Source organism: Neovison vison, chromosome 6, assembly GCF_020171115.1.
Source record: "Neovison vison isolate M4711 chromosome 6, ASM_NN_V1, whole genome shotgun sequence".
NCBI classification, from domain to species: domain Eukaryota; kingdom Metazoa; phylum Chordata; class Mammalia; order Carnivora; family Mustelidae; genus Neogale; species Neogale vison.
Genome location: NC_058096.1, coordinates 168,827,309 through 168,850,212, shown reverse-complemented (window position 1 = coordinate 168,850,212; position 22,904 = coordinate 168,827,309). Strand labels below are relative to the sequence as shown.

Here is a 22,904-nt window from a genome sequence, read left to right as displayed (position 1 = left end):
TGAGTACAAATGAAAGATCCTGGGACTTTGGGGTCACACTCTCCCACAGGCATGCTCTAAGCTGCTTGCCCTGTAGCTGCACAGATCTTTTGGGTGCTCTCAGCTCCTCCGTTTCCAATTTTTGCAGAGCAGGTGTCCACTCCCAAGGCTGTCCTGAAGTCCTCACCTCATCCCGTCCCGGATTGCTGCCTTCACCCATCCTGCTTCCCTGACAGACACTGCTCATCGATCGTGGCATCCTTCCCATAGATCATGAGTCCCTATCAAAACATGGTCTGTCTCTTTCTGGGCCTGACCTCGTCCAATCTCAGAAGCCAAGCAGGGACGGGCCTGTTTAGTACTTAGATGGGAGGCCTCTAACTTAATAACTTAATGGGTCAGAGAAAGCTCTCAGGTCAGGGACACAGTGGGGGCAGGCAGGAGTCCCAGAGAAGGCTGGGAAGGAATCAGACAGAAGGCCAGAGCACCACTCAACCTGAAAACAGAAATGAGAACTATGTCCCCCTCACTGAGGCAGGACAGAGGGAGGGAGGCATGCGCCCTTTACAACCTGGCAACCCTGATGGGGACCCACAGAGCAAGAGCTCAGGGGTGATGGCAGGAGCAAGGATGGGGGAATTTGGGGATGCAAGGCAATGCGGGACTGGGGTCAGGCTGGGGATGAGGGTCAGAGGAGCCAGTGACCGGAAAGTGCCTCCGCTACTCCTAGGGATGAAGGCCATAGGTTGAGGGGTGAGACTCCATTATGGGAAGACGTGTCCAGGTATACAGCCCCACAGACACACCCAACCCAGGGAGGGAGGATCATCACTGTAGGCAGACCTGAGATTCAGGTCCAAAGCTGAGACCCCAGAAACTCCCCTGGGGAAATGATTCCAGACCCTTGTTTTATGCGTGAGGAAAATGAGGGCCCAGAAAAGGGAAATGACTCATCCAAGGTCCCCCAGCATGTTGGGGGGAAGTGGGTAGATAAAGGCAGTGCTGCTGCTGGTGCTGGGGGCAGCGGGGTCTGAATAATGACCCAGGGCACCCTCCCTGGGGCAGCCAGTCCCTCCAAACCCAGAGGTGTCTCTAGCCTTAGGACCCAGGAGGCTCCTGTTTTGGGGAACGTGGGTTTCTGGACTTAATACTATCTGCTGGCTGAGAACAGACTTCCCTTAAACTCCTCTCAGGTTTCACCTGGGCAGGCAGCACTCGTCTTTGAAATGCCCTGCCGGTTTCTGAAAACAGCAACAACAACAGCAGCAGCAAACTTCGATATGGTGATTTAGAATCAATGTAACTACGTATGTGGTCTTTGTCCCAGTTGCTGGCAGAGCTCCTAAAACTCTTACAAATTTCCTAGGTGATGAGAAGGATGCCTGGGTGGCTCAGATGGTTAAGCGCCTGCCTTTAGCTCAGGTCATGATCCTGGAGTCCTGGGATGGAGCCCTATTCTCCCTCTCCCCTCCCCCAAATCCTGCTAGAGCCTGCACTCTTCGGTGTGATCTTAAAAAAAAAAAAAAAAAAAAAAATTCCTAAGTGGTGAGAGTGAGAAAGGTGTCTTTTGTTATGTTAACGATGACTTTTAGAAGGCACCTAAGGCTAGGGGCTAGTTGCTAGGAGAAGCAACCCTGTGATTAGAAGGTTGGAACGTCCCACCCCCTGACCTTCATGGAAAGGAGGGGGGCTGGAGATGGAGTTCAATCACCAAAGGCCAATGATTTCATCAATGGTGCTTAAGTAATGAAGCCTCCATAAAAATTTAAAGGAGAGCTTCCAGACTGGGGAACACACGGAGATTTGAAGAGAGTAGCACCTGGAGAGGGCAGGGAAGCCCCACGCCCCTTCCCCACATTCCTTGCCCTGTGTATCTCTTCCTTGTGGCGGTACTGAGTTATGGCCTTTACTAACAGATCACTGATCTAGTCAATAAAACGTTTCTCTGAGTTCTGCGAGCTGCTCTAGGAGATTAATCAAACCCAAGGAGGAGGTCGTGTGAACTTCTGATTTCTAGCCAGTGGGCCGAAAAGCACACATGGCAATCTGAAACTTACAACAGGCAGTGGGAGTATGGGGTCGGCCTTGGAGGGCTGAATCATTAACCGGCAGATCCAGGTAAAGTGTCAGAAGTGAGTTAAAAGGTAGGACATCCAGCTAGTGCGGGACAATCGCATGGTGGTGTGTGTGTCGGGGGTGGGGTGGGAGGGTACACCCATTAGTATTGTAACCTTTCTGCTTGGGGGGTGGGGGGAAAAGCAAACCCATGTGCCCACTGTTGGGGCTAAGAGCCAAGAAAGGAAAATAAACCAAAGAAATCTCTCCACCAAAGGCCCAAGCTTTCCCACCACAGGTGGGGCCAGAAGGGGCAGCTCCCACTAGCCCTGGTCGTCCAGAAGTCCCAGCATCCAGCAGCTGCTGTGTGGAACGGACAATAAGCCAAAGGCGTGGACTAAAGCCCGGGCTCCCTGTCCTGACACATAGCTGACCTCGAGCTGGCCGCTGACCTCGTGAGCCTCAAATTTCTCACCTGTTACACAGGGGCAGTAATAACTATGCTACAAAATATTGCAAGTATTAAGATGGAAAACCTCTCTGAGAATTGCAAAGGGCTGCACATGCTAGTACTGCCTCTATGTTCAGACCACCCTAACAGAGGTGTTAAAAGTAATCCTAACTGCAGCAGTAAGAACAGCTATCACAGCCACCAGGTACTGGTACAGGCGAGGTGCTGGCCACTGTGCGAGGAAATTTTGTAGACCTTATTTCCTGATCCTCAACCAGAGAGGAGAGATTCTACCTCATGTCTATTTTTACAGAGAACCTGAGGGCCCAGAGAGGTTAAGTCACCTGCCTGGGTCACACAGCAAGGTAGAGGCCAAACACCACTGACACCCAGACTCATTGTACAGCTGAGTTGGTCTTAACCACATCTCTCCTCTCTCTAAAGGGTCTAGATGGATCAACCTCCAAGAACGGTCCAGTATTCCTAACACATCTTGTTTATTGACTTTTTAGTTTCTTCCCCAAAAGAGGAAGGCTGGCAGACTGGCTACTGCTTCTCTGGCATGGGTTGTTTTAAATCTGCTGCTCCCTGAAGCCCTGAAGGCAGGGGCTCCCCAGGGAAGTGGCCAGCTCCACTCCCTCTTGTGGCCTACGGGCTGTCACCGAAGGTCGAAGGTCGGCAGAGGCTTCAATTAGGGCAATTTCTGAGGGTCAGTGATTTGGCAACAGGCACCCAGCACCTTCAAAATGCACACCCCCTCCAGGCTAGCAATTCCAATTTTCTGAACCAGACCGATGCATAAAGATACCCCGAGATAGTCACTGCATTTGGTTTTGCAACATGAGAATGTTCTGGAGATTGGCTGCATGACAATGTGAATATACTTAACACTCTTATACTACAGACCTAAAAATGGTCGAGATGGTTAATTTTGTGTTATGTGTATTTTACCACAATTAAAAACAGAAAGGAAAAGAGAATGTTCACAGCACAGTGGTTTACATGAAAGAAACTACCAGTGGCCAATCTCTCATCACTAGGGGATTAATTAAATAAATGATGGTCTACCCAAACAAATCAAAACTAATTAAGAACGGGAGTGGGGGGTGGGGGGTGGGGGCGGAGGCTCAGCAAACTTAGGCCCCTGAACCAAATCAGGCAGGTTGTTTTTGTAAATGAAGTTTTTTTAATGGCATAAAACCACAGCCACTCATTTGCATTTTGTCTGTGGCCCTATTCTGGCTACAATAGTAGAGGTGAGACTGAGATCAGTGGAGGCAAAACCATAGGCCCCTAAGCCCAAAATACATCCTATCCAGGCCTTTAAAAAAAAATCTGCTGACCCTGACTTAGAAGATATAAGACCCAGAAAAAACACTAAGAAACATGTTGGGGGGTGGTGTGGGAAGTTGGCCCCCAACATGACCACACTGTGAGTTCAACTTTATTTTTACTTAATTTTTTAGAAGTTTTTTGGATATATATTTGAGGGACAGAGAGAGAGAGAACAAGCAGAGGGGAGAAACAGAGGCAGAGAGAGAAGCAGACTCCCTCCTGAGCAGGGAGCCTGATGCAGGGCTTGGTCCCAGGACCCCGAGATCCTGACCTGAGCCGAGGGCGGACACTTAAACCCTCCAGGCGCCCCTCAACTTTAAAAGGAAATGTGTATTTACCCAGGTGTTTATAAATTCACTGTGAGATGGTTATGTCTGCATGGCAGGAACAGAGATGAATTTTATTTTCTTCTTTTGACTTTTCTGTGCTCTCCAAATTTTCTGTATTAAAAATGCATTACTTCCCAACACTACAAGAAATGAGAATCTGTGGCCCAACAAAAATGTTAGCTAAGGCTACAGCGACAATCACATGTGTGTATAAATGTATCAAATCTCACTGTTTTTTTAACACCTTCAACTTACAAATGTTGTAGGTCAAATAAATCGGTTTTTTAAAATGCATCACTTTTATGATCAGGGCAGACCAACAGTAAATACCATTTTTTCACTGTCTTGGCCCCTCCAGGGAGCGAGCAAAGAGGGTGATGCTTGCGCTGGAAGGGTCACAGATCCGTCCTATGAATGCCCCCTTGCCCTGCTGGAGTTTACAACCCTGGGTCCAGGAGGGGGCGGGGCTTAGAAGCCACGTGGGCATTCTTGTAACAAGTCCAGAGAGGCTCCCCTCCAGCTAAAAGGACCACAGACACCCAGAAGGGTGGATGTGATCTTCAGGTGAGGTGAGTGAGGGGGGTTGCTCTAGGGGATCCCAGCCAGGGAGGTGAAATTAGAACATGTACTCGGGTGCTGGGTACAGATTTTGTTAGGTCTGTTAAACGCTTCAAAACTCCATCGCAACAGAGAACATTACCCCTGATCCCATACTCGCTGTCTAAGACTCCTGGGTGCTCTCACTGCTCCATCTTACAGGTGGGAAAGCTGAGGCTTGGAGGAGTTCAGGGACTCTCCTCTTCAGGTTACAGAGTTGGCAGAGGATGGAGACAGGATTTGAATCCAGGACGGTCTGACTCTCCAGCTCCACGGACTTTCCACAACATGGGTTGTCCCTACCAGGAATTCGTCTTTTGGCTGATTCCTCAGTAACTCAGAGACAGCTAACAACTGAGAAACATCCTTGTCTAAGCTACCTTCCAGCTGTGCACGCCCTGTGAGGGGCTGGAGTGACTGACTGCCATCCCTTCTTTCAGATAGGAACCTGGAGGCCTCAGTGAGGATGGCCACACAGCTACATGCCTGGTAGTGCTCCAGCTTCAGAGGGGACAGCTTGGGTTCCCTAAAGACCACCCCCTCCAAATCCTGCTGCCTGCCATACCGAATGGCCATGGTGCCCTTTCAGAAAGAGTAAGCCACGAGGGCCATGTGGAAGAGGCATTACACAGGCCTGAGAGCAAACCCACTTCTCAGCCTCCAGGGATCTCCTGTCAAGTGTGGATGGATCAGCAGACCTCAGAGAAGAGGAACAGTGGCTGGCTTCTATCTGGGCATAGCCTCTAAAGCTGCCCGCCCTGATGGGGGCTGGGCACCTTGCAAAAGACTTTATCTGGAAGTAGAACCTACACTCCAGCTTCACAGTAGCCGGCATCTGGCTTCCTGGACTGCCCAGGCTACTCATTAACAAGTACAAGGCCTTGGGAATGGGCCTGCCCAGGAGTCTGCTCCCAGTCTGGGGGGAAGGGAGAGCAGTATTGGCTGGTATGCACACCATGGTCAGAACAGGGGCAGGTTCTAATCCTTCCTTGCTGTGACTTTGGTGGGGGTGGGGGGGAGAGAGTCAATTCACCTCTCTGTGCCTCAGTTTCCCCATCTGTACAATGGAGATAATGTCAGTGTCTAACTCCTAGGACTACTCTGAGGACATAGGTCTGTGAAGTACCTAGCAGTATCTGATACACAATAGGTGCTCAATATATATACCTGCCGTTTTTACAAGAAGAACAGCAGCACCCATCCTAAGATTGTTGTGGGCGAAAATGAGCCACTACACAGTAAATCTGACAGCGAACTGAGGGTGCTGCTAGAGAGTTTAGTTAAGTGTTTGGGATTATTCTTAGTGACATTTGTGACCAGTATGGCAATGCCTCTGGAGGCTGACATGGACGAAAACTCCATGCCCCCTTAGCAGCTAGCCAGGGAGGTGTCCTGAGCCACCACTGATACACCTGCCTCATGTCATAGCATAAAGAACAGGAGGTCCCCACAGGGTCACGGGGCCTGGAGAGGAGGGATGCTTGATTTTAGGGATGGGGTCAGGTCCACCATGGGTTGCAATGGGCCAGGGTCTTCATGGCCTTTCTCCTAGTCCTGGCTTGTTAGGTGACCCCCCAATCAACCGAACTCTTGAGTCTGGACCAGGAGGAGCTTGGTCAGGGCACTACCTTCCCTCCTGAGAGAAATTTCTGCCCAAGAAGCTATTTTTTCCCATTCCAGAGCAGAGTCTATGGTGGGTCATGGAATCAACTCAACGGGTCAGAACTATCATTTTTATAAAAGAGAATAGAACAGAGCCCTAAAGATGCTGAAAATGTGAGTTATCATTTTGTGGGATTGGTTTCACTTTCAAGCATGTGTGTATGGGTAAGCACGGGTGGCATCCTGTCGTAAAATCTATTTCTTACCAAAGTCATAACGAAAAGACTTCCAAAAACCCCGCTAGTAAGGATGTTTTAGATCAAGGTGAAGAAGTCACCTGCAGCAAAGTCAGGTTCCCGCCCCCATTAAACCCCTTTTAAAAACACTGTGATCCTGAACCTGGGGGGCAGGGGGCAGGGAGCTTCTGTAAATATGAGACAGTCAGCAAAACGTCATTTAGGTCTGTAGATTAGGTAACAGAATTGTGTCAATGTTAAACGTTCTGGGGTTGATAACTGCATGTGCTTATATAAGAGAATGAAGGGCCTTGCTCTTACGAAACACATATGAAGGATTAGGAGGGTAAAGGGGCACTGCCTGTAATTTACTCACCAATGAGTCAACAGAAAAAAAGGAGTTTTAATGTGGTATTTTTATAACATACACAGAGAAATGAAGCAAATGTAGTAAATGTTAACAAGGGGAAGGAAAATCTCAGTGAAAGTTATATAGGAGTTCACTGTATCCTCCTTTCTACTTTTCTAAAGGTTTTCAATTTTTTTAAAAGAAAAAGTTTAGGAGCGCCTGGGTAGCTCAGCTGATTGAGTCACCCACTCTTGGTACTGATCCCTTGGCTGGTGGGAGTGGGATCAGTCGGCAGGGAGGGGCTCTGCATTCAGCAGGGAGTCCGCTTCAAGTTTTTCTCCCTGTCCCGCCCCTCCTGCACGCGCGTGCGCGTGCGCCTGCGCAAGGGCTCTCTCCATCACTGTTCAGTAGCAAAGCCAGATGGGGTCTGGGATAGACTCCAACATCAGTGCTCAGCATCAGTAGGGCTGTCTCCCTGGCACAGGCAGGCGGAGGGGGCCAACTTGGGCCATGAATCCACCACCCAGAGGTGACCTGTGGATGAGGTCCTGGAGCCCTGGGGGTTCTGCTTCCTCCTCAAGCCTGGAGGGAACACTGAGGGCCTGAGGACCCCACACGGTGAGACACCAACACCATGGAGAGGTCAAATGTCACTTACTTTTGGAGGTTCCTCAGCAAGGGCTGTTGGTCTGGACCTAAAACAAAGAGAGGAAGCAAAGAAGGAAAGACAAGATCTGGTCAGCTTGGGACTGTACAAAGAACCCGGAGTCATTTATAAGTGCGACTGCACACCCGGAGGGGCCAAGTCAACACTGGGGTGTCCCCGCATCCCTGCACACATACATGCTCACATGCACAACTGCAGACACTGCACACACACACACACACACCCAGCTCCTCAAACTGTCAGCAGTAAGAACTAGTGGCAGCAACCGTTAAGCCCCTGCCCCGCCCTGTCCTGCCCCAGAAGCGTGCACTCCCAGGAACCCCGGAGAAGCCTAGCCATGGGCCCAGGACTGTGAAAGACTATTCCCTGTGAGCACAAGGATACACGATAGCCAGACAGAGGGGCTGATGGAGGACCTGAGGGCCCCAGATTCTTGGAAAAGATGAGAACTCACTGACTGGTTAAAGGCTCCAAGACCACCATGCCAAAGGAAATCTGTTGAACTCTGCTGAGCCAAGCAGTCCCCAATGTGAATGACCCCAGAAGCCTTGTGGTTTTTTTTGTTGTTGTTGTTGCCTTTTTTTTTTTTTTTTTAAATAGAACACCTCCTGTTCTTTGCACTCGGTTTGGGAAAAAAAATGTGAGTTGGGGAAGATCCCAGCTGCTTCAACCTCCACCAGCAGAGCTGTGCTGGAAGGCTCCCCTGGTTTCCTAGAATATAAAAATTCAGAAAACCAGGAAATGGCTTCTTATCAACGAAGATCACACATTTCAATGAACAGGTATATGGATCAGCAGAGCAGGAAAGGCCATTATCCCCTGGTGGGAGGGCAGAAAGATGCCTGAAGGGTGGACAAGTCTTTCCTTTAATGTACCTGAGACCCTGCCCTCCCTTGGAGCCCCTTCCTCAGACTCAGAAACATGGCCCTAGCAGTCTGCAGAGCTCCCAGTCCCCCAAATCAGACAGCCTCATTGCAATGGCAGCACCCCCACATTCAACAGTCTCACCTAGATGCCCAGCGTTCAAGGCACCGTAGTGTAGGAATATTCAGTCAGTAATTCGGTAAGGGGCACCTGGCTGCCTGTCAGGAGAGCAGGCAGCTATTGGTCTTGCGGTTTTAAGTCCGAGCCCCATGTTGGGGGGACATATTACTTAAAAATAAAATATATATATATTTTAAAATTTCTTGAGCACCTTCTATGTGCCAGGCACTGTTTTAGGCCCTGGGAACCCAGCAATGAACAAGAGAGCTGAGGGCCCTGCTTTCACGGAGCCCAGAACCCCATGATAAAGGCCAACATGTAACACGGACGTCACAGAGGCTTCGTTTTCTGGGGGAACACATGGCGCTGTGAAGGCAGGTGTGGATTAGTAATGTCCACAACAGGTGTGGGTGCCAGGGGACCGTGTAACTTGCTATCCCTGACTACATCAAGGGAAGAGGGACAAAGGGAAAAGATGAAGGTAGCGTGTCTAATGCACTTTATAAGTAAAATGTTGGAAGGACCCAGGAAAAGGAGTGTAATTCTATCTGGTGCCGAGACCTTAGCAGTTGCATGAGGGCAACCCAGCTCAAAGAGGAGGGTAAGAACGGCACCAAGTCCCCGTGTGTACGAACTGCTGGCACCCATGCTCCTTCTTCTGGGAGGAGCCTCAACCTGGACACCCATTCACACCCACTCTCAGCCCATGGGGTTCTGGGTGGGCTTGCGAGCTGGGCCTAGCCAATCAGAGGGGCTGTGACCAATGGCGCAAGGACAAGCACCTGGCCAAGCATGGGCAATGAGAGTGATTAACATGGGCTCGTTCTAAGAATACTGGGAAAAAAGAAGGCTCATTCTAGGCTGAGATGGCTATGCTGGGTGGGGATGCATCCTATGCAGCTGAAAGTACCCCGAGGAGAATAAAACCAACACAGGAGTCCAGGAATGGACAGAAAGATGAAGTCCTGATGACATATCTCAGCACCTGTATCCAACCATGCCTGAAGTATGACCCTGGGGCTTTTCAATTAAGAGTCAGTAAATGTTCTTTTTCTTTTTTCTTTCCTTCCTTCCTTCCCTCCCTTCCCCGCTTCCTTCCTTCCTCTCTCCCTCCCTTCTTTTTTTAGTTTGAACCAATTTCTACCACTTGCAGCTCTAAGAATCCAGACCTATGCTCTACCTCAGATATGCTGTGTTAACTTCATGCATGCCCCATTAACTGATATTCAGGCCACCAGAAAAGTAGAGCACAGATGAAATGACACCTGAGGTCCCCCTGCAGCCCAGGAACCCTCAGCCTAAAGCAAAGGTTAGGAATGACCCTCCTGGGCCCCTGGGCACCTGGGAGCAGATGGAAAAATCAGCCCTTCTCAAAGATAAGCCTGGAGGGCTTCTTAAAACTTGCCGAGTCCTACCCCCAGGGTCTGAGTCAGCAGGTCTGGGGTGGGGCTCTTGATTCTACATTCTAACAAGCTCCTAGGTGATTACCGGACCTCACATCCCGTGACCACATTTCCAGACCTAGACTCTAAATCTGTTCTGCTCTTTCCAGTTGCTTGGTGCAGATGCCCTGTGTAAAAACAAAGCCCTAGCCAAGCAAAAGATCTCAGCAACTTCAGTCCTCCATGAGATCCGGGCTACAAGAATGTGCCAGCATTTAAAGAATTCCCTACCAGGTCCCAGCTTCTACCCATCCCACTGCCGATGCTTCCAGGCAGCCCTCTGCCCTGGGATTCTGTGTAAGAGTGAGAAGGAGCCTTCGTGGGTTCCAGCAGCTCCACAATTATGTTCTAGGAGCTGTGAGCATCCCTCAATGGCTCCCCACACCAGGCAGCAATGCCAGTACCCAGTAAGTCCCACTTTAGACCTGATCCTGACATGGCCTCGGGCTGCCCTGCTGTCCGCTCGGCATGGCTGGCCCTGGGCTCTCCCTGATTTACATCCGACTTGGCTGCCTTAAAATGCTTCCTGTGGCTTTTGGACCGTGGATACTGTTCAGCAGAAAACGGCCTCCCCACCAGCATCCTTTCCAAAGTGGTGCTGGCCCAGAGGGCCGGGGCGCTCAGCGGCCTCCCAGGTGTGTGGCCTTAGGCAAGTTACCCGCAGTCTCTGGGGTTTCAACTTTTCACATGCAACATGGGAATAATGGTATCTCTTGGGATGGGTGGGGAGAATATCTAGACCGGGCACCTGGCCTGGTTTAGGGAAGGGCCATAGGTGTCCAAGAGCTGGGATGGACTTCCTTTATTCAAAGTGTGGTCCCCAGACCAGCAGCCTGGACAACTACCTGGGAAAGTACAGAATCTCCGGGCTCTGTTCCGTCGTCCCACATAGAAAGGGGCATCGTAACAAGCTCTCTCGGCATATTTATGGCTTTCAAGTCTGAGGAGCACAGGTACATGTCTTTATCACTGCTATTGTCACCATACCCCAGGACTGAGCCAAGGTATAGCAACCCCCCCAGGCTGGGGGAACCGCAAGCAGGAGTCAGAGGCAATGAAATGTGGGAAAGGGCAGAAAGCTTCTCCCATGCCTCTGAGCTCTGCAACTACAGAGGACCCCTCCGAGATCCCGCAGTGAGACTTAGAGAATAGGTACTGATCCCCGGAATTCATTCTCGGGCTCAGCCAAGGAAACAAGTTACACTGAAAACATCCCAGGTCTCAGATTTGGGGCTTCTTTCTGGCAGAGTATGCCTGCCGCTGAGCTTCTCGGCCCAAGGCTGGTGATGTTTAGCATTCAAGGGGGCAAACTACCCTCTCCGCCCGGAGCCCACAACCCAGAACTCACAGCAGAGGCTGGCGGTGGAGGGGCTGCCCAAGAAGGTGTGGGTCTCAGTCTGACGTGGGGGTGCACCGAGACCTTCATGGAGCACTGTGGGGGCCGCCTGGACTTCCCCAGCTCCAGCCTGGGACTCCACCACTTACCCAGGAAAGCAATAAGGGTCCCCCCTGGAGGGCTAGAAACAGAGAGCCCTCTCCCCATCTGCTACACCTCCAGCTGCCAGCCCTGGTGAATGAATGGAGCAGAATACCTCCACCTGCCCAGGAGCCACTGGCAACACATTTCTATGCCTCCGGAGCCCCACAGAGGAAACAGCCGGTAGGGGGACTGGTGTGGGGAGCACTGGGCATTCCAGAGAGTCCGAGGGGGGCTGCCAGGTGGTTATGTCCAGATGTTCAGAGACACCAGACAATGACCAGAAGCAGATGCAAAAAAAAAAAAAGAAAGAAAGAAAGGAAAAGAAAGAAAAGAAAAAGAAAAACCACACTGAAAAACACTGACTTGAATTAGAAAATTCTAGAACTCTGGTCTATGTGGGCAACACAAAACATGTCTGTGGTCCAGAACTGCCCCGGAAGACCATTTTGCAGCAACTGGTATTCTTTTTTCAAACCTGGAACTTGATCCTACACTGAAACCCTGGTGCCCCAGGCTGCTGGGGCAATTCATTCAACTATTTTATGATCAGCTCCATGAGGGTATGGCCAGGATTTGGTCTTGTCTGGTTCACCTGCCACATCCCCAGGCCCTAGAACCAATACATATGGATGGAGATGGGTGAACGTAATTTCCAAGCCCGTACCCATTCGGATGTTTAAACTACAGGCTCTTATTTCAGGGTAAGAGGAGATCAGAGAGCCTTCGTGTTCTGAGCACCTACTGTGTGCCAGGCTGGACACTGAAGCATCTATCCCTCCTGATGTGAACTCAGTCAGGTGAACAAATAAAAGGCAAGACCACAAAGACCTAACTGTGTGCTACAGAGGCTCTGAGCAAGGTGGGGTGATGGACATAATACTTCAGTCTCATCTGCTCCTTTCTGAGTCCTTACTATGTGCCAGGCACAGTTAAGGGGCTGAAGGAAAGCTTCATGAAGCAGGTAACTTCAAGCCGACCTGAAGAGGGGGAATAAGAAGAGAAGGGAGAGGGGTGCCTGGCTGGCTCAGTCAGTAGAGCGTAAGACTCTTGATCTCAGGGTCTTGAGTTTGAGCCCCATGGTGGCATGGAGCCTACTTTTAAAAAAATAATAGTAATTGAAAAAAATAAAAAGAAGAAAGAGGAGGAGAAAGGGCCTTGTGGCATGAGCATGGGCAGAACCAAGGGAGCCCGAGGCTCGGTTCTGGAGCAGAAACCAGCCAAATCACGAGGAGGTGGGGAGAAGTGATAGCAGATGAGGATGAACACTGGCCAGAGGCCAAATCCTGCAGGGCTTCTCATGTCAGGCCAAGGAGTGTGAACCTGATTTCACAAAGCACTAGGGAGCCACTGAAGACCTCTGAGCACTAGAGTAGCATGCACACAGACTGTACAGAGAGGGACCTAGGAGGCATGGAGGCTGGCAAGGAGCCTATTGCCTCAAGCTGTAGGGATATTACCCCTAGAGAGGAGAAACCAAGTGCCATCTGGTGAGAGCATGAATGTCCTTGAAATCATGGCCTGGGTCTTCCCTGAGATCTCAGCAGCCATCACCTCCAGGTGCCAATTGGCTATGGGGCAAGAGGGCAGAGCCCTCAGGACCGCCCACTTCCGGTGCTCTTCACCCACCAAGCATGACTTTGCTGAAATCCACTTCACCCCTCCACCCTGCACCCGGCAACAGGCAGGCAACCTGGCTTGGGTTAAACACTTTCTGCTGGAAAGGGGATGGTGGGACCTGGCAGCAAGTGGATTAGCATTTCTACTGTGTGCAAAGAAGAGCAGTGGGGGAAGGGCAGGTCTCTCCAAATGTCCACCCTAGGAACCCCTCAGAGATGTGGTCCAAGCTTCTGCTTAATGGGAAGGACCCAAGTGAGCAAAACCAGAAGAACTCAACTTTCCTGCCCTCCAGCCCTCTTACAAATTGCCTGGGTGTTACCCCACACCATGGCCATGAGCCAGGGCTGCCCACAGGAGCCAGGAGGTCCAGCTCTCCAAGACCCCCCAACCCCAGTGTCTGCAGGTGTCTCCTGGGCAGTCCAGTCCTAAGGAATCTCACTCCACCTTCCCATTAGCTGTGTTAAAATTAGGATGTGAATTATGAACATGGTCATCAAGAGTTGAGGCACAAGTAAAAACACTGCCTCAGATTTACCGGTTTAACAGAATCTCTGACTGGAGGCAAGTTTGGGAACAATGGCCCTTTTGATAGCTTATCAGCCTCGCTTGGACCTCAGTCTCCAGGTCCATAAAGTGGACGGCGGTGAGCCTTCTCTCGCAGGTCCTGAAGTCTCCATACTCCCTGGCCAGAGGACCACTCTTCCTCAGACCTTCCCCACTTCTCCCTGCCTGCACCACTGCCTGCCCTTAGCTAAGACGCCTGGAATTGTTCACTAACCTCTTCCTGAGCTCTTCTTCCTTCCCCTGAGACTGAGCCACCTGAGCATGGGGGCTATCTTACTTATCCTTGCCCTCCTGGCCTTGGCCTCCTGCCTGACACCCCGGAGGTGCTCAGCTGTGCTGCCAGGGGATAAGGACAGGCTCGGGTTCTAGTTCCCCTTCCCATTCAAACCCAGCCATTTGAGTGGCAGCAAGTCACTTTTGTGAGACTGGGCGAACTCATCCAGAAGATGGGCATAAGAACCCTGAAGTCAGGCACAGGCCTTAAATGCAGTAAGGGAGATTCGGCATCTATGGTGCTCGATGAGCATCACTTCCCTCCCAACTCAGAATGCCCAGCAGCCCTGGCTTGCTTCTTTGCCCACCTTCAGGAAGTTCAAAGTCACAGGGCAGGGGCGGGGGCAGGGGGTGCTTTGCATTCACTGGGCTGGCAGCGCTTGCTGTGATTTAACACAGGCCGGAATGGGTCAGTGACTCCCAAATGCAGACCAGCCATTCAGGGTGGCCTCGCAGATTTATTTGTACGTTCCGACAAGCAGCAGTTCCACAATGGCCCGTTGTCTGAAGAGTGAGTGGCAAAGCAAGAACACTCTGATGCCATTTTTGATAACACCAAAACAAAACTACAGCTAGCTTGCTCAACACATCTTGAACAGCCCCAGATCAACAAGGAAATCAAAACTGAAATGAAAACTGATCATGCAAGTAGTAAAAAAGGATCATCTATATTCCTGTAGACAGCTGAGGGAGACGGTTAAAGCTGTATGCAGAGGAAAATGTATAATCTTACGGGCCTTTACTGTTATTAGAGAAAAAGACAGAATGAAGATTAGAGTGCACTTTTTTTTAATCATCTCTGAGGATCACTTTTAGTTTAAACAGTTTTGTATTGCTTGAGGTGTATTATTATTATTATTTTTTAAAGATTTGGGGGCACCCGGGGGACTTAGTCATTAAGCATCTGCCTTCAGCTCAGATCATGATCCCAGGGTCCAGGGATAGAGCCCTGCATTGGGCTGCTAGCTTGGTGGGGAGTCGGCTTCTCCCTCTCCCTCTGCCCCTGCTTGTATTCCCTCTCTCGCTGTCTCTGTCAAATAAATAGATAAAATCTTTTTAAAAAGAAAAAAAAGATTTTATTTATTTATTTGAGAGAGAGAGAGGAAGCAATCATGAGCCAGGGAGAGGCTGAGCTCTCCATCTGAGCCACCCAGGTGCCCCGAGGTGTGTATTTTTGTAACTAAAAGAATTCTTTGACAATCTCTCATGAAGTTAACATCTGTTGACCCTAGGACCCAGAAGTCCCACTCATAGAAAAATGGACAATATAAGCTCACTGAAAGACTTGTACAGGAATGCTCAGAGCAGGTTTATTCATAATCTCTGCAAACTGGAACCACCCCAATAGCCATCAATAGGTGAATCCATACAATGAAATACTATTTAGCAATAAAAGGAATCACCCTCATGATAAATTCCATGATAAAATCCATAGCACAGATGGATCTCAAAAACATAAACAGAAAAGAAGCCAGACACTAAAGAGCTATCCACCACACAAGTCCATTTACATGAAGTTCTAGGCTTGCCAAAACTAATTTAGGGTGACAAAAATCAGAAACTCGTCACCTCCAGGAGGGGAACTAACCTCACAGCTGAAAACATTCTCTATCTTGATCTGGGCGGCAGTTACACAAGTGTATATATTTGTCAAAATTCATCAAACTGTAACAGAATCTTTGCATTTCATGACACGTAAATTGTATCACAATTAAAAAAATTCTTTTAATTAAAAAAGAAAGACAAAATTTAAAAATACAGATTCCCAGGCTCCACCCCGTAGGGACTGAGTCCGTGTCCCCATGCTAGACCTGGAAATTTTAATTTGGAAAAAAAAAAAATAACAACAACTCAAGTCATTCTCTGCCTGGCCCCCTACACTCCCCTTCCCTTTTATTGTTTTGGGTGATTTGTTGTTTGTACATTGATTTTTACAAGGGAGTTGGTTGACTCACAGAGCTTCAGAAACAGCACAGCAATTTCCATTCTCTCTGCCCTTTCTCTCAGCCACCCATAACCCCTGCGCCTCAGCTCAGGTTTTCCAAATGAAGCCTCTGACTAGGTAAGGTGGGAGGGGAAACCCCAAAGCCCTGTCCAGGGCAGACATAATTCACCCTAAAGACTCCTGGGCTTCATGCTCCCAGGGAGGTCAAAGCCAGTAAGTTAATGGCCTGTGTACCTATTAAACAGCATGTCCAGGCCTTCACCCTGTGTTTACAAAAAGAGCTCAGGGCAAGATTCACTGGCACGGAAAATGCTTTGTGCCCTGACCAGCGGTGGCCTGGCCACCCTCGGTTTCCTGGACCCTAGCCTAGTTCCCCACTCATCATCAGGGGGTCTTCTGGGCTCCTGGGTTTAACTAGCTTTTCCACTGCTGTCCCCAAACACAGTCTGGTGCCATTCTATCCCTGCTGCCCTCAGAATCAAGTTCAAGCCCATTTACCCAATGCTCAGACCCTTCCACCCCCGGGTCCCCGTTTTCTTGGGCAGGAACCCTGCAAGGCCTATTCTACAAAAACACTTTGCTATTTCATGCCACTGTTCCTTTGCACCTGCTATAGCCCCTGCCCAAAACGCCAGCCCATACTGTTCTTCCACCCATCCACTCACAGAAGATGCCAGCTCTGACATCACCTCTTTTAAGAGGCTGAAGTGCCCCGTGCCTATGACCTTGCCATGAGTGCATACCTGGTCACCTGAGTCCTCACAGCATGCCTTGGATGGCATGGTCACTGTCCTATCTCCCTCTGGGCTTTGAGCACCTGGAAAGCCAGTATTCTACCCCAAATCCAGGGCCAGGCCAGAGCTGACCTTAGCAAGATTTATTAAACAGCGGGGCACCTGGGTGGCTCAGTGGGTTAAAGCCTCTGCCTTCGGCTCAGGTCATGAGCCCAGAGTCCTGGGATGGAGCCCCGCATCAGGCTCCTTGCTGAGCAGAGAGCCTGCTTCCTTCTCTCTCTGACTGCCTCTCTGCCTACTTGTAATCTGTCAAATAAATAAATAAAATCTTTAAAAAAAAAAAAAGATTTATTAAACAGCTAGTGAGGGACATTTAAGAAGAGCTCTCTTTCACACTCGAAGGTCCCCCTGGGCATTTCCACAGCCACAACTCCTCTCCAGAGCCCATACATTCAAGCAAACCCTTAGGCCAAGATAAGCTGACCATTGCAGAGGACAGAAGACTCAAAGAATCTGACTCTCGCTTCTGACTTTCTGCAGGAGTGAGTCGATCAGCCTGCACTGCCAGGGTGCCCCTGGGCTTCCAAGGCCAGCCCTCTATTCCTGCCCAGACCCCCTTCAGCTGTGGGTAAGCTGCATTCTGCTTCTTGTAATTAATTTGTCAGCTCTTTCCTATACACACGAATGCGTTTAATGACTCACAAGTGTCTTATCATTTCAGGACCTTTGGAAAGACTCTCAGAGAAGTTCAGCTCCCAAGTCCTCTGACAGGTTGACAGGCAAACAAGCTGGGAGTTAGAAAATACCGTCATCAGTGTCCAAAGCCTCCTGTGGACTGACACTTGTGTAGGAAGAGTGGAAGAACTCCCCCAGAAAGCACACGGAAGGGAGAATGAATAACGAGGGACAGAATCAAGGGGTGAGGTGAGTGGATCCCACGCACTCTCTCTCCAATCCTGAGGACTGGGGCACCTTTTGTCTCTTGTTTTCCCCGGGTCTCAACGGCAGTTGTCCAAGTTCAACTCCTCAGCACATCAGTGATTAAAGCTCCTGGGGGCCAAAACTCACAGCTGGCCGAGGAAAGACCTTTGAGGCCCACTTCATCCACAGTACGATCAAGGCACAGTTCCCTGGACAGCTCTCAGTTTGTGCATCTCTAAAATGGGCACTTCCACCAGGCCTCCTGACTCTGTGAAGCAGATGTGACCCGATCACTGCAGGACAAGAGGAAAGAACTGGGCAGAAGAGGTCTACTGCCGCTGCACTATGGGCCAGCACAAGGGTATCCCCGAAAGACAAAAGCTCAAGAGTGCACTTTGGCCCTGCCATATACCAGTGACCTGAGACCTCGTGACACCCTCTAATCGGCAGCTACGAAGCCGAGGCCGGCTTTACAGCTTACCGCAGGCTTATTCATCCTCATCTCCCTCAATCCCCTCAAGGACACAGCGAGGCCGGCACTGGCGTCCTTGCTGCCCAGACAGCCAAGCTGAGGTTCAAAGAGGCCAAGAGAATCACCCAAGGTCACCTACTGATGAAGGCACAGTAATTGAGGCACAGTAACTGAACAGAGCTCCCTGGGGACTGAGAGGCTCCTGCCTCTCAGTGCCTATTTATCCCATAACCAGTCTACTCCACCCATTTTATAGATGAGGAAACTGAGGCAAAAAAAAAAAAAAAAAACAAAGGCTGCACAAGGTCAAGTAGGTAGGGCCTGAGCCAGGCCTAAGACCTCTAGTCACTCTGCCGATCCCACCCTATGGTGGTTCTTAGCCAGGGCCCTTGGGCATCCCTCTAGTCTCCCCAACACCATCCTGATGCAATTCCTTCCCCCACCCACCCCCGCACCTTCTCATGCCCACCCCACACTCCCAGGATGACTCCCTGGTTGAGAGTGAGGCAGGCGGTTGCTAAGCACTCACCCGCTCTTTCTCACAAAAATAAACTCCTTCTGGCTGGGAGACTCTGGATGAGATCCCCTCCCTTCTAGCCAAGAAAAAATTAAAAAGAAATTTTAAAAAGATCTCCTCCATGACATTTATTTAAACGCCAGCAGTGCTAAAGCGTGGGCCAATTTACCGAAGTCCAAATTCGTGGAGCCACGCGAAGCCAGCCACGCGCCACTAAACCTCAGCCCTAAGACCCCCATTCAAGTGTATGGGCAGTTACTGAGCTGATTTATTTCTCCAGGCAGGAAATGGGGGCCCAGGCTGACTCCCAAGCTGTGGGGCTGGTCCTAGGGGACGCCAGGATCTGGCAGGGGCCACGCAGTGACCAAAATAGCCAGGCTGGTGGCCCTGCCCAGCACACACCTCCCTATGAACGCCGGGGCAGGGGGTGGCCCACAGGTCTCCCCTCCAGTTTAGGCTGAAGCTTTGGGGCTATCGCAGAAGGTCCCTAAGATTCTCTACTTGGCTTCCCTGATGGGAGGGGGAACGAGAGAACCTCTTGCTTAAAAGAGGAACCCTCAGAAGGAAGGAGAAAAAGCCAGAGAAGGATGTGTCCTGCCGTCCCTGCCTGCTGCCCATTTGGCCCCCAGCTGGCCCTCGGGGCCTCCGTCCTGCCACTCAAGACGGCTGGACACTGGCACTGCCACCTGCACGCCACACATGGACAGCACCCTTGGAGCCATGCCCCCCTATCACCTCGCCCGAATCAGTGCCGGCCCTGGAGAATCAGCTCTGGCTGTTCGGCCCTCTAGGCACTGGGGACACTCCCTCAGGTACGCCGAGGACACACAAGCGCCTGCAACCAGGGGCCCGGAGACACAGCCACGCTCAGGGACACACACGTGCACAGCCAGGTACTGGGTGACAGAGTCACATACAAACAGGTTCACACCAGACACACACCGGGACAGACATCCTAAGACACACGGTCACAGCCACACGCAGGTATCACAGACACGCCAGAATACACAGACACGCACAACCCAAGAAGGCACAGAACAGCAGGCATACACTGGGACACACGAGTGCATATTGCTGGAGAAATGAAGAAACAGCCACCCTCGGAAACACACAGACACACATGGACATGGAGATACATACAGACACCCAGTGAGACAGAGACACCGGCACCAGCACACACACACACACACACACACACACACACACGCACACACACCTGCCGCCTGCACGAAAAGCCCAAGCCCTTTCGCTGGGGAAACAATAACAGCCCCGCCAGCGGGTCTGAGAGGGCGACCCCCCGTCCCTCCTTCGGTGGCGAGAGGGACGCCGGAGTGGGGGTCAATCGGCAGGGAGGTCGGGGCTGGCTGGAGCGCGGGGAGAGAGAGGGGGCTCCGCGCGCCCGGCTCCCTGTCCCTCGGGTACCTGGGGCGGCCGCGGCGCTGCGCTCGGCTGCACTCGGTTCCACCGGCCGGGGGCTGCCCTCCTGCTCGGTCTCCGGCCCGCGGGGTCCGCGCTCCTCGCTCCTTCTCCGCGTGGCTGGGTGTCTGGGCTCGCGGTCCTCGGGGCTCGGAGCTGGCAGGCGAGCGGGGCTGCGGCCAGGGCCCGGAGCTCGGCGCTGGCGGCGGCGCGGAGGAAGCGGTAATTTATAAGCGGCTTCTTCCTGACCTCGCGTGTCTGTTGTCTGAGCAGGCAGCTCTCAGCATCACCCATCCTGCTGGGTGGAAAAATACCAGCTTGGCCGGGCCGGGGGCGGGGCCGGGGCGGGGCCGGACGCCCAGCCCCGCCCCCCATGCGGACACACACATACACACACGCGCGCACACATACACTCGCACACACCGCACACGCACGCGCGCACGGGCTCGGACAAAGAGCCCGGGCTCGCCGAGCGCGCGCGCACACACCCTCGTGCCGCGCGGCCAACACTCGACCCACTGCTTTTCCCCCATTAGAGCTCAGTTTTCGAGGAAACCCTTTCCCTGCAAACGGTGGTGCCAAGTGGTACAGCCGGTCCTCAGCCTCCTCTTGACTCCGGATGAAGAGCAGGGGAGCCCCCGGCCTCGATTCACCCCTTCCCTAACACCAGCCGCCAGCCCCCACCACTCGCCCATACACCTGGCTCATGGGAGGGGCCTGCGGCTCCGTGCGTGGTCAGGGCCAAACTGCTCCGCCGCTTCCTCTCGGGCGATCATCCAGGTTCCCCCGGAAGCTCGGTTTGCTCCTCTGAAAAATGGGCACAGTAACCCCAGCCCCGCTGCCTTCCCGGAGGAATGAAGGGTGACCTGAGACTGTGATGTGAAGCGGTCAACAGCCCCCACCCCCCACCCCCCACCCCCGATTCTTGGCTTTACTCCTGCTGGGTTACTCCGGCTCTCTGTGCCTCAGTTTCCTCATCTGTAAAATGGAAATAAATGTAATAGAACCTGTCTCCTCTGGTTGTTCTGAAGATCCCAGGTTAACAGTGTAAAAAGCTCAGAACAGCACCCAGCACTTACGAAGAGCCAAGTGTCACTAGCGTGACTATTTTTAAATGAAAATGGGGAATGTGCCATTATTCTTGTTATTTGCATGAGCGGCTCCTCTGAAACCATTTTCCACACTCATGCCCTGTCTGGGCAGGAGGAAGAGTGCTGTGTGACCTCTGGCAACGCTTGTCCCCCTCTGAAAACTCTCCAGTTTCTCCTCTCACTCCCTCCCTCTCTGCACCTGGAAGCCTGTGTGGAGAACACATGCCTCCTTCCACGGTTTAGACTGAAAGTCCAGGAAGAAATACGGGCTCCACAGAGAGCCATCCCGCACATTGTACCTGGCCCAGCCTGGATCCACTGCCTGAAGGAGCTTCCTAACACCCTCTTCCCCTGAACAGCCCCAGAGGGAGCACTAGGGATGCTAAGGAGTGGAGAGGTGACACTGATTCTCTGCCTGGTTTCCTCATTGAGGCCCCCTGCTGTCCACCTCCATCTTGACCTTCCAGCAGGCTACCCTCACCCCTAGCTGCAGCTGAGCCAGATGTCGGCCCCTCTTGGTACATGCCCTCTCCTGCCTTCCTCCAAGGCGTCCCCCTGCCCTTCTCCTCTGTCCTCTGCTGCCCCTTCCTCTAGGAAGCACCCAGCCACCCCAGGTGACATCCATCTCTAGGCTGCTCAATTCGGTCCTTCGAGTTCATGGTGACTGCTCCTCTTTTATGGGTGAGAAAAGCAAAGCTGGAGAGAAGCAACCTTGTTCTCACATTTCTCTCCCTTCCTTCCCGATAAGACTGAGGCTCTTCCATGAGCTGGAGGAGCAGATGGCAAGCAACAACTCCCCCAGCCTCCCTGCGTGTGTCACTGCACGCAGTGCAAAGTGGCAGGTCGTAATGTGGTTAAGTGACTCTGGAGAGGCAGCTTTGCCTAAGCCAAGGGGTTGAGGGGAAGGGAGGGAAAAGCAGAGGAAGCCACTGTGCCAAAGCTTGTTGGCAAGAGCGGCTAGGCCCTAAGCAGAGGTGATATGGGCCAGCTGAGGGTCACAGAGAGTGAGCAAAGGCAGTAGACGCCACAGGAGCAAGGAGGGGGAGTGGCCCATCCAGGGCAGCAATCTGGAAAGGCCCATTGCAGATTGTGCTGGCATGGGACGTGCAGATGAGGCTCATCAAGCCCTGTGTCTTCCTCCTCTAGAGTGTAAGTTCTGTGAGGGGTGGGGCCTTGTCCTTGGTGCCCCCACTGAGTCTTGGGTTTCATCAGAGGGCCTGGAACACAGTAGACACTCAAGAAATGTTTATCACACTTATTCTATTTAGCAGACCCCTAGAGAGAGAGAACTTAGTTGCATGCCAGGCACGGCCCAAGGCCCTTGTGTATTTCAACTCACTGACTCCTTACAGCAACCCTAGGAGGGCTGTACTATTAATTAATCTCCCCCATTTACAGAAGGGAAAACTGAGCCACAGAGAAATTAAATAACTTGTCCAAAGTCCTTCAGCGGGTGAGTCGTAGAGCTAAAATTTAAACCCAAGCCAAGAAGGAGAACAAGCAGGGGAAAGGGGAAGGAGGAGGGGAAGGGGAAGAGAAGCCAGGAAGGGCTCCAACCTCAACCCCAAGGAAATCTGGCTTGTCCAAGAGGTGGAGAAGGGCTGGGGGACGGGGTGGGGGACCTGGGGCAGTATAGGGTGGAATGGAGAGAACTGCCTGTGGAGGTCAGAGACTCCCCAGTCTGCATTTCCCCCTCTGCTGCTGCCCAGTTGTGTGACTTGGGCCTGTGTGTCCACTCTCTGGGTGTCAGCTTCCCTATAACCGACATGCGACAGTGAGTCCTGCTTTGCTAAGCCATTGTGAGGAATGGTCTCAAACTTCGGGGCCCTTCACTGAGCCCAGATGTGC

At 51.7% G+C, this 22,904-nt stretch overlaps 1 protein-coding gene across 2 annotated transcripts in view; it reads right to left on the bottom strand.

Annotated features, from left to right (window-relative positions):
- Positions 1-20,255, bottom strand: part of SLC6A6 (solute carrier family 6 member 6) — an 82,866-nt gene extending 62,611 nt beyond the window's left edge. For both annotated transcript variants that reach the window (XM_044252918.1, XM_044252920.1), the window contains exons 1-2: positions 19,972-20,255; positions 7,592-7,628 (exon numbers count right to left, since the gene is read on the bottom strand). The gene's annotated coding sequence lies outside the window, so the exon portion shown is untranslated. The remainder of the gene's footprint in view (positions 1-7,591; positions 7,629-19,971) is intronic.
- Between the last annotated feature and the right edge of the window lie 2,649 nt (positions 20,256-22,904).